Consider the following 15595-nt stretch of genomic DNA (forward strand, 5'->3'; position numbering starts at 1 on the left):
AGAGACTGGTCGACCTCAGGAGGAGGCCCCCTAGTCAAAAGACTTCACCTCTGCCACAGACTCGTGTAGGTGGCTTTATGTAGGCCTCCCTCTTGCTGGGCAGGGAGTTGTCAGGCAGGCAGCAGAGAAGGAGGAGGCGCCCCGAGCCTTGCAAGCGAGTGCGGGGTTCCGGCGGTCTGGCCAGCCACACCACACCCACCACACCGGCAACATCTTTTGTGGGCAGTGGCTCCTGGGGCTGTGAGGTGGTCTGCAAGTTGGGCCCCGAGTTCTAAATTTTGAGAAGGGGGGGTGGTGGTGCCGGAGGGATCTTTGCGGCCGGTGCCGGGTGTGCTTAAGAACGCACTGTCCCCATGACCCTGTTCCATGACCCCTCCCCCCCCCATTTATAACTTGCCAGTGTGTGGGAGCCATAGATTTCTTTTTGTGCCAATTTTTCTAGATATATTAGTGTTCAATCTTGGGACTAGCCATGCTATCAATCTATAGCCTGGTCCTATATATGTTTCCTTCAAGCCCTATTGAGGTTCAGTGTGACTCACTTTTTAGTGGGTGTGCTTAGGATTCCAGCTTTTGTGGAGACAGTGTTTGAATGCAGCACCTAAAAGGTACAGATAAATTCCAGTGCAACCCCAGACGTGACAAGGATTATGAACCCCAGATTAGCAAACACGTTTAGCGGCAGATTTTTATGCAGTCAAAGACCAAAGATTCCCATTGATCCACTGCAGGAAAAGACAGCCTGCCTATGTTAACCAATTGTCCAGTTTAGGAGCCATCATTTTCTAAAAAGAGGCATATTGTACAAGAACGCTGGCAACTCTAGGCTGGGCAGGGTGGTTTTTGTACCATCATCCCCTTTACTTACCACCATGATGGTGGGAGGTAAGATCTCCCCATCCTTCTCAACCCTATCCCAATATTCCCTACCTCATTTGCGAAATTTCATAGTGGCAGTGAAGTAAATGGGCAGTGTGCCAGCTGTTATCATGGACTTGCATAGCAGTGCACAAACAAACAAGCCAAGACTACATTACAAATGGTGAATGTTTTAAAGCTTAGACTTTAAACCCTCTCTTCCACAGCCTCCTACCGAGATTTATAAAAGCTAAACAATGAACTCTATGAAATTATTCCTTTGAAATCAAATTCGCTGCATGGCAAATAAACAAAGAGCCAGCTTGTCTCTTCAATCACAACTACCCTTTCTGGCTGGAAACCCCCAATGTCTTTGCGGCAGCTTTTATAAATAGATCTTGACCTAGATATCTTGAGAGCAGGAAAGCCCCTTAAAGAGCCAGAGTTAAAAGCATTACCTGCCTGTGGATTAGAGCAGACAAGTAATCACGTTTTATACCCAGCAATGACCTTCATCTAATGCAAATGCCACCTTCACTTAGGAAAGTACCTGAGCAAGATAAACAGCGCTGGTAAGCAACACATCTAATCCAAAACAGAGAGCTCAGCAGATTGAGGAGCCTCGTGCAAAAGCCATGCTGTTTATCTATCACTCCTCTTCGGTGCTCAGGAAGATGGATGGATATGCTGCTTGGCAAGTTTGGTTCTTAATGCATGTTGAGTTCCTGTCACTGCTAATAAGGCTTAGCTGTATTTGGGGGCAAATTCAGTGCATCTTTACTAACAACAAGTCTATCAACAGATGAAAGAGACTTCTGTTGCTTAATTGGTTAAAAGACAGGTGAGTAGTCAACCATGAATTGACTGAACTTAAATAAATGTGCATATTATTTCTAATACCTCAACAGATCTCTTTTTTAGGAGAAAGGGCATAGAGATGGGAACGGCTGTAGCTCAATGACAGAGCAAAACCTCAGGTGCGTTTAGGAAAGTGGTAATTGGGTTAATTCCTCATTGGTTGGAAATGCTGACTCATGCCCCACAATGCACCCGGCTGAATCTGGTGGCTTTCTTATCTACATTACTGGGCAGATTTGACAAGTAGCTTTGTGTATAAAAAGCTCGTGACATCATACAGTGTGGGTCACGATAGGAGAATACAGGAATTATTGAAGACCCAGGTGGCGCTGTGGGTTAAACCACAGAGTCTAGGGCTTGCTGATCAGAAGGTCGGCGGTTCGAATCCCTGCAATGGGGTGAGCTCCCGTTGCTCGGTCCCAGCTCCTGCCCACCTAGCAGTTCGAAAGCACATCAAAGTGCAAGTAGATAAATAGGGACCGCTCCGGCGGGAAGGTAAACAGTGTTTCCGTGCGCTGCTCTGGTTCGCCAGAAGCAGCTTTGTCAGCCACATGACCCGGAAGCTGTCTGAGGACAAACACTGGCTCCCTCGGCCTATAGAGCGAGATGAGCGCCGCAACCCCTAACCCTAACCCTTTACCTTTTTAGCTGTTTGAGCTAAGGATTCATATGCAGATTTTTCTGAAGAGATCACCTGAGAGGAAACTGGAGAACTGCCAGACTTCAAAACTCATACTGCTACTGGTACTCTGTCAGTTGCAGGACTGGGAGCAACTGGAATTGCAACTTGCTTAGGAATTTTGGTTCAGCAGGACTTTGAAGTCCAGAACCCTCTCTGGGACCAGAGAGAGAGAGAGAGAGAGAGAAGCTTTTGTGTAGGCTGCATATAGAGTGTGTCAGCCACTGAGGTGAATGGACCAGTGGTATGACTCGGTATCAGCCAGCTTCCTGTGTTCCTAGAATACTGAAAGAAGCATAAGATACCTTACAATTTAATACATGAAAATTCTTACTCATTGTTGCTGGTAAAGTAAATATCTTATTCATTTCCTATGACAGCCTTCCACAATCTGGTGCCCTCCAAATGCTAACACACACCAACTCCCTTCCATAGGAGGCACTCCTAGTGGCCAAGGTCCCTTGCCCCCCCCCCATTAAAATATTTGAGGGAGCTGCCCCCCCCCCCAAGTTGATGAGCATTGTCATTCAAATGATGGGCATGCACTGTGTCTTGTTATTGATTATGTAGGGCAGGGCTTACCTAGCCCCCTCTCAAATATTTTATTCAATTTGGCACCCCTGCTCCCATCAGCCTCAGTAAACATGGTCAATTGTCAGAGATGATGAGAGCTGTAATCCAATAATATTTGGTTTGAACATGGTTGGGGACAGCAACATACCAGAATCAAAACTATAACAAAAGGACACCCTTCTTGTAGTCAAATGTGAGGAAGGTAAGTTTCTGCTCTGGAGAGGAGGGAGGTGGGCTGCTGAATTTCCAAGCAACTCTTCAGCAGAGCTGGTGCTGAGAATTGGTAAGATACATCATGCAGCAACAGCAGTACACATGAACCTACATTATAAGCTGGGAGATAACTCCCAGAAATAGATTAGCCTTTTCTCTGAACATAGTCTGAGAAAGCTTTCATACACAATCCGTTGCAAAGTTGAGCCAAGCAGAGCTCGCCTGCCACTAATAAACAACCTTGTCCCAGCCCATGAAATATCTAGTACAGTATGCCAAGTTTTGTGACAGTGTAATGCTCGTTCTAATCTAATTCAATCATCCATTGAGATAAAAAGGACCATCCTATCATAGCTATTATTTATTAGTTCTCGCCCTTTTGGAAAGAACCCCAGTTATTTACTGGCCAGGGTCTCTGTAAAGAAATGGTTTCTACAATATTATTCTGGTAGAGAAGTCATTAGGATTCAAAATGTTAGTGTGACTGTACTGGAGTGATTAAGAGACATAGGTGTCATATCATACAAAAAGTCAAATATTAAATTTTACTCTTACTGTAATATTTGACTTATGGTATGAAAGGACACCTCTGTCTCTTAATCAGTTTTAGAGATCACTAGGTAACGTTAGGCAGGACACTGTTCTCTTGGCCTGACCTCCTTCCTCCCTATATAGGGATTCTAATGCTGGCCAACCTTGCAGGCAGTGTCAAAAAGCCAACTGGAATAATGTATGTAGATCACCCAAGAAAAGTACAAAACAGCAGCAGCAGCAGCAGCAACTGATGGTGATGATGATACCACAGAAGCTCTACATAGGCTGTGGATGTCAAGGAACATAAAGAAGGTCTGAATGAATAATCACGCCCTGCAGCTTTGTTCGCCATTACTTCTTTCCTATAAACTTAGTAGTGTCAGTGATAGCACTACCTGTATTACTGAAAGTCCTCTGCTTCTCCTGAAAAACCCTCAACCTAATTCTTTAGATTATTTTCCATACAAACTCTTTGCTTTGTTCATCGTATGGGGCAAATTCTCCTTGCTACCAAATGTCCAGTGTTTACATTCACTGGGATCATTTAGCCACAAGGGGCACAGAATCGCTCGGTTTGACCAGTCCACTTCTAGTTATCAGGTGGGGGCTGATCTTCCTGGGCATGTTGAAAAGGGCTTCTTCCCTTTCACCTGTGAATATTCCTGATTTCTCACTACTAATTTTCAGGGTCACTCCAGAAAACTCAGCACTTCAAAGGTGAAGAGTTGTGTGTGAGCTGACAGAGGAGACAGCCAGTCCAAAGATCAGATGAGGTTAAATGTGGCTGTGAGTATTTGTTGGATAAACTAATAAGGGGCTATAATGATTAGAAGGCTTCACTTGCTAACTAGATACTAGAGATTACTGTATATACGACGACAAATCATTTGACATTTCAATAGTATCATAGAGTTGGAAGGTACCTCAAAGGTAAGTCCAACCCCCTCTGTCGATGTAGGAAATCCACGCTCCAAACTCTGCTTAAACTGTCTAATGAAGAAGAGTCCATCACTTCACTGTCGAACAACTTGCCAGAAAGTTCTTCCCAATGTTTAGTTTAAAACCCTTTCTGCATGAGATTTGAACCCATTCCCTTAGGTCTTTTCCCTTCTGGAGAAACAGAAAACGGAGCTGGTCCAATCATTTAAATATTTGAAGATGGCTAATGTAATTTTTCTCATTTTGTCTCCTACAGTAAGTATAATGAAAGGCAAGACTAGCCATCATTTTTCAGGGTAAGCAGTAGCACTCTTATACCCCTATGTGGATTTCTAGAGGTCACTGCCTATACTACTTGCAGGAGGGGGGAGAATACTGCAGTGGAATAAGCTTCACAGGTATATTTGTGGACATCAAATTCATGGAACTGTGACATTCTTTTACTGGTAATAAGGTATGATTTTCAGTAGTAGTTCCCCCCCCCAAAAAATATACAGCATTCCCACCTCTATCAAATTGGAGAGTAAACAGCTTCCAGTAACCTACCTATAGTTGCATTTGCATGGTTCTCCTCTGGACAAGCAAGGGCAGCCCTCCTTGGCTGTGACTTTGACACTGAAATCTATGAGCACATTCCATTAAGCACTGGAGTCAGTCACAGGTCCATTAAAAATGACTGGAGATGGCTATGCAGCACTTTTTGCTGGACTGCAAACTATAATTGAATCTGAATGCAAAATTAGCATCCCAATTTGGTGGGCCTGCTTTGTAAAAGTAAATGTCCAGCTTTCTCTCAAATAGTTTATTTACCATAGGAAGTACTGATCCTTTCCAAACTAAATATACAAATAGTATATTTACCAGCCTGGGAGCAAGCTAACAGTCAAAACTATACCAAAAGTTGGATGATTTTGCTTTGTTCTACAGCATGAATGCTAGGTAATTTATATGAACAGTTAACACTGTGTTTTCCAAACTTGGGACTCCAGCTGCTTTTGAACTACAATTCCCACCACCCCTGACCACTGGTCCTGCAAGCCAGGGATGATGGGAGTTGTAGTCCAAAAACAGCTAGAGACCAAAGTTTGGGAAACACTGAGTTAACAGAAGGGTCCCTAGTTTTATCAAAGCAGGGTTGAGCTATAAGAGCACATTAGCAAAACTGTGGCTCAATTCAGACATCATACTCATCAATAGTTAAGGAAAATTAACAATAATTTGGTAGTCCCAATATGGTTTGTGATTGTCTGGCAAAGCAGACTTAACAAACCATGCTTTGAAGTTTGTTTGCAACCTTGGTTTGTACTAGTTATGGTTTGATGTGATTCCTTGATAAACAAATCATAATTATGCCTATTGTTCAGCCTCCAGAGCCAGCTTCACTTTTGAGATACAAACAAGCTAGCAAATGTAAAAGCTCAGAGGACAGAAAATAAAAAACAAAGTGCAGCTCTAAACGCTGATTTATTTTTTTAATATACAACATCAGGAATCTCGAAGCCTGGTTCAAGTTCTAAACTATGGTTAATACAAACCATGGCTTAGCATGATGTTTGAACTGAGCCAGGGTTTTTTGGTGGGGGCAGCCTTCTTAGTTCTAATTATGGCAACTCCCCCTGGATTGAGATTCCCTACTTCCCAGTGTCTACTGTATTTTAGCTTTGCTTTGCTTTTTCTTCTTCTTTGGAGCATGGCGATGGCATGAAGGACTAAAGCTGAGCTACCGCAGTGCCTGAAGTGAAGATCACTCCACAGGCTTCCTCAAACCCCCATTTTAATTGGTCCTGATTTATTCAAATCTCCAGTACCCACAGCGCTGCTTTCTCATGTTATAAAGCGTAAACTGTTTTTTAAGATGTTGCCATTAACTGTGATTTAAAAGCATCTAAGAGTTCCTAGTGTGTTTTCATACGGACTGCTGCTTTCTCCTAGAATTAAACATTTAGCAGCAGATGAAATGTTTCTAGCAGGAATACAGCTTAATGATACATTTCCCCATAGGGATCAATTACAGTACAGTTGGACCTAACTTTTCTCCCCTAATTTGCCAAGGAAAGGTTGTTTGGTTGCCAGAAACTTGGGAGGGGGACTTATTCCTATTTGCTGTGATGGGTTAAAATCTACAATAAAATGCATTGTTTCCTCTCTTTTAGCTTCTCCGGTGGCCATTAGCTACATGGTGAGTCCTGTGTCCTACTTTTCTGAGGGTGGATGATACCCAGACTAAAGTGGACTAAAGTACTCTGTTGCCCTAGTACAACAAATCCACTTTTTAAAAGGAAAAAATACTTTTTGCAGTTAAGAAAATGATAGGGGAAATGTCTTGAAAACTGTGGAACAAACAACCTTTTAACAGGACGATCGATGCATAAATAGCCCACAAGCAAATCAGGATGAATTTTCATTGCGGTCTGCATAACCGCCCCATAAACCAATCAGAAGCAAATGCACAATGAAGCCTGGATACAATCTAAGCTCCACCTAAGGTTTGTGCAAGCAAGTCAGGACCAATCCTCAATGAGCAAGTTGTCTGTCAGAGCCCCAATAAATGTGGCAAGCCTTTATGAATGCAAAAGAAACATTTAAATAATCTGAAAGGGAAAGGGCCGTGGTGTAAAATTGTATAGAAATAAAGAGAGCGAACCATATCCAAATGCACAGGGATCCAGGGTTGAGTAAGGCAACAGGGACCTTGAACCAGAGTCACTAGCAGAACTCAGACACCTTATTCCCATTGCCACTGTGACCGCTTGTTAGAAGAGGCAGCTTCTTGCCTATTCCCTACTGCAGTTCCACACAGTTGGCACAGATGCAGCAACCAGCTGAGTAACAAGTGACAGCCGGGGCCATTGGGGATCCACTTGGTCCTATAAAGCTACTGACTCTGGATTGGCTCCACAGTCTCTGCCACTTGTTGCCCGAGTGACGACCAAACCAGCTGCTCTCAGGCGGGCCACAGCTTCCTGCCTTTTCAATCAGCCCCTCACTTGCCTCCAAAATGCCAGCTATAAGCACTGCTATCTGCCTAGCTCTGCATTTTTAACCCCCCCCCCATGTTGCTTTAGTTATAAAGTAAGCCACAGGAGGGGGAAAAAAATCTTCTGTATGTCTCTGATTATAATCAGAGACTCATTCACCATGTGTGCAAATCCAAAAAAGAGCCCAGATTTATTCATGAGTGCTGAACATCCAGCTTCCTATTAAAGGCCCTGTATTTGTAAAGCACAGAACATCAGATCTATACAGCCAAATGCATGGTGTCAGCTGCTGTGTCCGGATGCTGAACAAGAATACAAAACATCCTGGTGCTGTATTTAAATTGACATGGGTTACTATATTGGGAGTTTTTGCTGTCTCACTGGGAGCCTGGGGACACAGCTGTCAAACCGAGAAGCCTGGAATGTCCTGCAAACTGAACCCTGCAATGGGAAACTTTCCTTGTTCAGTCCTTCTCCTTCACCCACCTCGTGCAATGTCTTGCGTGAGTTGAGCTCTTAAACTGCATGTTGTCATTCATTTGTTACCAAATCCTTTCACTTCTTGGTTAGGAAATAATGCATCACAGCCTGCACCACTGGATTGTAGGTGGCAAATGTTTACAAAGAGAGCCCGAATCCCAAATCTATAAATTCTGGTCCTGAACTGATAAGAAAAAAGGAAGTGGGAATAAACAGAGCTAGTTATGAACTTCCAGCTGGGGTTTTAATGAACTGTGGCCTATGGATCAGAGCAGGTAAGTGTGAAAGTGAGTGGAGAACCAATTTCAAGGTGGCCATAACTAGGAGATCCATTTTTACATCATCACTAGTGTCATGCTCACTATTGAGAGCACGAACCAAATATACTTTACCTTTAAAACCCCTCATGACTTATCTATTTGCCCTTGAATTCGAAAATGCCCTGCCCATGATGCTGCCTCCTACACCTTGCAATTATTTCCAAAACACGGTGGTGTTGCCTCCACCTGTTCCTTCAGATCCCTCCTCAAAACTCACCTTTTATGTCAAGGCTCTGGCTCAGTTCCTTACAGAGCAATCCAACCTCCTTACACTGGGCTTTGGGATATGTGGTTTGAGTTATGGTGTTCATCTGCTCAACTCTGCCACCTACAAGTTACCAAACTTGCAAGTAGGAGGGCTGCTGGTGCTATCCCTGAAATGGGGGGTGCCAAGGAGGGCAGCAGGTCTGAGCTGGCCTGGGATCCACTGGATCCAAAGCGATTGTACAACAGCATTGGGGCCTGATCCAAAGCTGTTTACTAGGCTAGCCTGGAGCTGAACACAATAATAAAGTTTCCTTTCCGCACCCACACCCCCACGCCTACCATGAGTGGCTGGGCTGAGGGTGCAACCATGGCTCTGCAAAGCCCCGCCAGCAGGGCGAGGTTGGGATGTGCCTTTAGTCATCACCCCCTGTTGAGTCTAAGCCTTAGGGGCCTGATGCCTTTTGTGCATAGTCTCCCCATAACTTTTTCATCCAGCTTGTCTTCATCTCTGTTGAAATGTAATTACAAGCATCTCAGCCAGGGACCTAGTCTGCCTTTAAAAACAAACAAACAAACACTGTTTCCCAGGGGTTTAGAATCCCATGTGCTTTGGATTATCTGTGGCAACCACCCTGCAGTACATTGGGGAAAAAAATAAGGGGTACAACTTTTCCTGCATGGATCTCTCCTGAACACCCAAATGTTGGCAAGATGAGAATCCCAGGACACCCAACTGACATAATTCAATAGGAAGTTTGAGTGAAAGCTTGACACCTGACATTGTTTCCCAGTTTAGCAGTAGCTGCCTTGGAATGAAAACAAAGTGGGTTCATTGTTAAGAAATGTTGATGCCAAGCTTGTACAAGAGCTATCAAGCTGACAAATCCAGAGAGACGTTTTCATTCTGTAGCTAGATTCATATGGATGCATTTGATCTTGATATACAGCAGTGCTTCAAACAGGCTCTAGAGGTTAGGTGTGGGCTGACAGCAATGGACTACTGCAACACACACCACCAGCAACCCCATGGTTCACCAATGTGTCATAATGTTAAAAGCTTACTTAAAGACATTGTAATTATATTCTAAATTACCCTGATAATGCACTATTGATTCAGAAGTGCCTCTCAGGGTCTGACCATTCCCCTAGTCCAGCATTCATTACTAGAATTCTGGCTTTAGAATGTTCCCCTTGCCTTCACCCAATTCTATGGGGCAGGAAACTTACTCCTGGCACACTTTTCAATGTTCAATTCACACACAATAAGACCTGCAGGGTGGCCCTTCTAGGACACTGTCACTAATTGTAATTTGTACAAAGTTACTACTTACATTATCTTTCTAGAAACAAAAAGAACAGCTGTGGTATAAAGAGTCTCAGAAATGCATTGAATAACCATTGGTATGTGTTTACTACCCCAGCCAATGTTAGCAGACTACTAGCATTGTTTGTAGCTTTGGTTTGGGCTACTGTACTAACTGGGATGATGGGAGTTGTAGTCTAAAACTTGAGGAAGGGGACCAGGTAGGTGATAGGTGCACTAGAAACTGGCCCAGGATCCAGTGAAATAGTTTCCACAGGTAATGTAAAGAATCAATAAGCAAATTATATACAATATGCCAGGGTTAAGATAATTGAGATTTCTAGCCAAGAAAAAAAGGTTGGTCTCTTCTCTCTTCCACCCAACTTCCTCCTCCCAATTCTTTGCAAACATTTGCATTTTCAGTGGTTAGGTTCATGGGCTGTTGGGTTTTTTTAATGAATCTTTTTCAAAATACTGCATTATGGAAGTGAGGCAATTGGCCACTTCTATTATCATCGCCATACGAGTTAAAATTCTCCAAACTAGGGAAGAACACTCTACACTCGACAAAACATACTTTCCCTCCCTCTGTATAATTACACAGCAAGACAAATATGCTGGCAAAACACATCTGCACAAAACCAAGGAGAAGGTGTTGTCAAATGTAATTTGATGCATTAAATATTTAGGTCGCTCTTTATATAAAATTCAACAGATGCTGGTGCAGTGCTTCTCCTACCAGCTATTTAACTCTTCTCTTTAGCATAAACAAAGAACAAAACCAAGAAGAAGTCTTGACTCAGCAAAGAAAAACATGGTGCATTTGGGTAATGTCCATAGACACACACACACAGAGAGAGAGAGAGAGAGAGAGAGAGAGAGAGAGAGAGAGAGAGAGAGGAACAGACAGACAGACAGAGACTAAAAGTCATTTGGAGGTGGAGATGAAGAGGATTCTACGAAGCTGAACACATCTCACACCAGAATTTAAAAAACCACCATGTGTATTCCAATGCCCCCCACTCCGTGATTTCCATAAGAGATGCAACTGGTGGTGCATTTCAAAATAATCAATTTGACAAGTTAATACTTCATTGCCTTAAGATTCATTGACAATATTAGCTATATCGAGTCAGCTCCTTACATTGAGCAAGAATTGCTGCAACTTTATAGCTGTGTCCTGGCTACATCTGCAGTGATGTTTCCCCACACAATTCCAGCTCCATGAGTGGCCAAGGAGGAAGTGCAGCTGCTCACCGCAAACTGGCAGCCCACTGTACGAACTGGCATTCAGCGTGTCAAAATGGCAGGCGTTCAACATTTTCACACAACTGAATGACCTTGCAGTTGAGATGAATGAGGAAGTAAAGCTGGAAAGAGTTTAAGGGGCAGGGGATTGGCTAAGAAAAAAGTATTGAGCTGTTGTAAGGTTCCAGTAATTGAGCATACCGGTACATAAACCAACAAAATTCAGTCTTGAGAGCATTTTTTCAAGACTAATTTTGCATGTTACTGTGTTCCGCACTCCCTTAAAGATCAACATTCCATTCAGAGTTGAGAAATACATTCTTCATTATGACCCTTAGCTTCTTACTGTGTGTTTGCTCACTTTGACCTTTTAACAATTTCCATTTGCTCCTGTGCTCTTGGCACAGGCATGTGCCTTACACTCCGAGCTTTAGCGTTTGCATTGGAGTGGCTGTTGGGACAATGTTTCCTAAATTGCTAACATGCATGTGCAGCAAATCCTAGGAGTGAGCTGCTGTTTTATCACAGGGCCCAGTAAATCTTTGCTTGCCCAAATATCAGTTTACATTATTTGTTCAAACTGTCTCTTGCCATCTCCAGAACAGAAGGTAGAAAACCTACAATATTGATCGGCTTTGTAGCAGTGGCTCCCCTGGTTGCCTCTCTGGCAATATAATCTTTTGGGCACTGATTAGAAAACAGTATTCCATCCTCACTACAACGTCCTATAATGGCAGCCAGAAGCAGAGGAGAGCAAAGATAGATAGATAGATAGATATTTATTACGGCTTTAAGCCCATATAAGGAGAGCAAATAGAATATGCATGACATAGATTCTCATTGCAACCCATTACTCAAAATGCAAGACTGATTTCTCCCATAGCTATAAACGAGATTCTTTTGAAAAAATAGCAGAATTACCACTATAGACATCTTTAATTGCCCATGTCTGTCAAACATCATTCTCTCTTAAGAGAAAAACTGCTGCTCAAATAAGTTAGGCAGTGGTATCTGATCACCCATTTACTAGAGTATAATATTTGATTGTGTATTAGTTCTGATGCTTCTGCACAATGGAATAATTTTAGGACTTAAAATGTTTGTTTATAGGAGCTTGCCTTAATAATTTTAATCATTTGCTCCACACCCAAGTTACCTATACAGTTCCTGGATAAATAAGGATGAGTACTTTTTGCATAAACCTTAAAATGAATACAAATGCAGAAGCTCTAGCTTAGCTGCCCTGATTGTGCCCCTGACCAAGGACTTCCTCAGCTCTCTGTTACTTGGATGGTGTTTTAGCTTGCAGTCTTTATTTATGACTGTAATAACATGAAGAGTCAAAGAAAGCTGTTCTCTCCTTTCACCCTTCCTGCACTTGCTTTGAGAATTTGATCTGCATCACCTTCTGGATATCTTTTGTTTAAAAAGGGAAAAAACACAGATCATATAATTCTGTTTGTTGTACAAAAATGTCTCCACTCGGTGAAAAAATCAGGCTAGAGATGTTGTCATGCCTAAGGCCAGCTACATGGCTGAGAAGGGATTTTCAACACAGATCTACTATATTCAAATCCAAAACTCAAATCCATTGCATCATTACTACCTGTCCACCTTGAAAATATCCTCTAAATAATGTTACATCCCGAACCGCCCTGCATCTTATGTTAAGCCAAGCAAATATGCATTAGTGTTGCTCATTTAAATGGGTAAAATAATTAAAAGAATGGAGACTTTAAAGGGGGGAAAGCTCAGTATTGTCACCATCTTTTTTGCCATGGAGCCACAGCTCATTGGTAGAGCACACGTTTTCCATACACAAAGCCTAAGGCCAAATCTCTGGCATTTCTCAAGAATCTCAAATAGCAGGACTGGGGTCTCGAAATCTGGGGTGTCACAGGGCTGCTGCCAGTCAGAATGGACAAAAGCAAGTGGGCTAGATGGGCAAGTGGCCTACGTACCTCAGTATGTTCATATATTGTGTTTTACAATGTCCTGTATGCACTGCCTCTTTCAATAATGTGTGTATGTTTATTTGACTGATGCATTCCAAGGACTCAGCGTAGGCAACAGTGAATTCATTACTCTATATGGCAGTGGTTTTTATCCTGGGGGGATGCAGGGGGACGCATACCCCCAAACATTTTGTGAATCTAACAGGAGAAGAAATGTATATATATATATATATATATATATATATATATATATATATATATATATATATATTATATATATATATATAGTTTCTTCTCTAGCACGGTGAATCGTGAGTTCTGCTGCTACCCCCAATGGCAGCCTCATTTCCTGTCACAGTGTTTCCTGAGTCTCAGGCAGAAGTGAGCGTTTAATGAGAGTACCCCTAAACATGTTTTTAAGGGGGGAAAGCACTGCTATATGGTATACAATTTTGGATGTTTGTTCATCAGTAAATGCAAGGGCCTTTTACAGTCCTTGTATCTTTCCATAATCTTTTCATAATTCAAACATTTTTAGCTCCTTGGACAAAATCACACACCAAATTAAACAATAAAAAAATCTGCAAACATGGGAGCTGAGGTCAATTTCCTCTCAACACCTTGCAGAGTATATTTCTGGGAAATGAATCAATTGTGAAGATACCGTCTTCTGTAACTGGGATGTTCCATATCAAACAACAAAGTTATTCATCTGTACCTTATTAATGTTCCCACAGCACAGTTGTTATGACTAATTTTTGACTACTTAATTTCTGCTGCTCAAAATACATACTTTCTTGAGGGAGGAGGAATTTTTTTTCTTTTGCTTTTAAGCAGAAGAATAGTCATAGGCACTTCACTACTGAACACAACACCTTAATCATGTCCAGAACGAAAAGCAACCAAGTAGCCGCTATATTTCTGTATCTGTATATGAAACTGTATTTCATTACTAGCAGGAATTCAGAATGAAGCCAAAGTATACTGTAAAGCAATTCTTCTCACTAAAACAAGAAGCAGGAAGGAATACATCACTGACCCCTTGCTTTAGAAGCAAGCAAGCAAGCAAGCAAGCAAGCAAGCAAGTGTGTAGTTAGGAACTGTGAAATTTAATCTGTTTGTGGATAAGGTGACCATGGGGTATCTATGAGCAGGTGTTGGGTTCAAGCAAGATGAACTAGTTTAAGTTGCCTATTCAGCCTTCCCTTCGAATACCACTCCACAGGGTAGGTTCTTTGTGTCAATAGTTAAATTATGGAATTTGCTCCCACAAGAGGCTGTGATGGCCACCAACTTGGTTGGCTTTAAAAGAGGATAAGGCTAACAGTGGCCACCACCTCTGATGGTCATATTCTACTGCCGCTGTTGGAGGAAATAGGCATCTGGATGTTTGTCGCTGGAAACCACAGGAGTGGAGAGCACTGTTGCTCTCAGGTCCTATTTATGGGCTTCCCAAAGGGATCTGATTGGCCACAGGATGCTGGAATGGGTGGGCGTTGGGCCTGATCCACCAAGGCTTTTCTTCTGTTCTTATGCGTCTTTACTGTGATGTAGGCATACTCAGCTACCCACGGTGCAGGGGCAAAGATTGCTTTGGGTTAGGTGCTTTATATTAGTTCAGAATATTTGCTGATCTAGCCCAGGCATCCCCAAACTTGGGCCCTCCAGATGTTTTGGACTACAATTCCCATCTCCCCCGACCACTGGTCCTGTTAGCTAGGGATAATGGGAGTTGTAGGCCAAAACATCTGGAGGGCCGCAGTTTGGGGATGCCTGATCTAGCCCAATATTGCTTTACTGTGACTGGCATTCACCTTCCTCCCCCCCTTCAAAGAATCAATCAATTCTATGCTGTTTTGGGAGGGGGTGGGGCCACATGTTTCCCTGAAGATTCAGATAGTCTGTAAAGTCTTTCATGTCATCTGTAGCATTTAAGCAAACTCCCTTTCACAGTCCCTTTAGTAGAGGACACTGGGATCTTCCTCCGCCTGAGGCTTCCCACCAAGAGCAAAGAGCTGCAGGAGGAAAGTCCTTGTACATACATAGCTGCCAAGTATCCCGTATCCGCCGGGAAAACCCCTTTTTTCTTACCGTTTCCCGGCGGTCTCCCGTTTAGCGGAAAATCCCGGTATTGTCCCTTAAATCGGGACACTTGGCAGCTATGAATGGAGGAGAATTACCCGGCCATTTTTCTGGTGCCGCTTGCCCTTCTATGGGCACCAGAAAATGGCGCCGGCGGCGCCGGAAGTCGCTTCCGCGCATGACCAGAAGTTGCGTGACGCGACTTCCGGTGGCGCTTTGCCCTTCTATGGGCATCAGAAAATGGCGGCGCCGGAAGTCGCTTTTACGTGTTTCCGGTCATGCGCGGAAGCGACTTCCGGCGCCGGCGCCGCCATTTTCTGATGCCCATAGAAGGGCGAAGCGCCACCGGAAGTTGCGTCACACAACTT

At 43.1% G+C, this 15595-nt stretch overlaps 1 protein-coding gene and 1 long non-coding RNA gene across 6 annotated transcripts in view; one reads left to right on the forward strand and one right to left on the reverse strand.

Annotated features, from left to right (window-relative positions):
- Positions 1-15595, reverse strand: part of KCNMA1 (potassium calcium-activated channel subfamily M alpha 1) — a 541146-nt gene that overhangs the window by 329002 nt on the left and 196549 nt on the right. The window lies entirely within an intron of this gene.
- On the forward strand, positions 1303-6939 carry LOC148685575 (uncharacterized). Its single transcript, XR_015950141.1, has 4 exons — positions 1303-1430; positions 4403-4501; positions 4911-4950; positions 6808-6939. It is a non-coding gene; the product is annotated as an uncharacterized LOC148685575 (long non-coding RNA).

Source organism: Zootoca vivipara, chromosome 5 (genome assembly GCF_965207765.1).
Source record: "Zootoca vivipara chromosome 5, rZooViv2.hap1.1, whole genome shotgun sequence".
Lineage (NCBI taxonomy): Eukaryota > Metazoa > Chordata > Lepidosauria > Squamata > Lacertidae > Zootoca > Zootoca vivipara.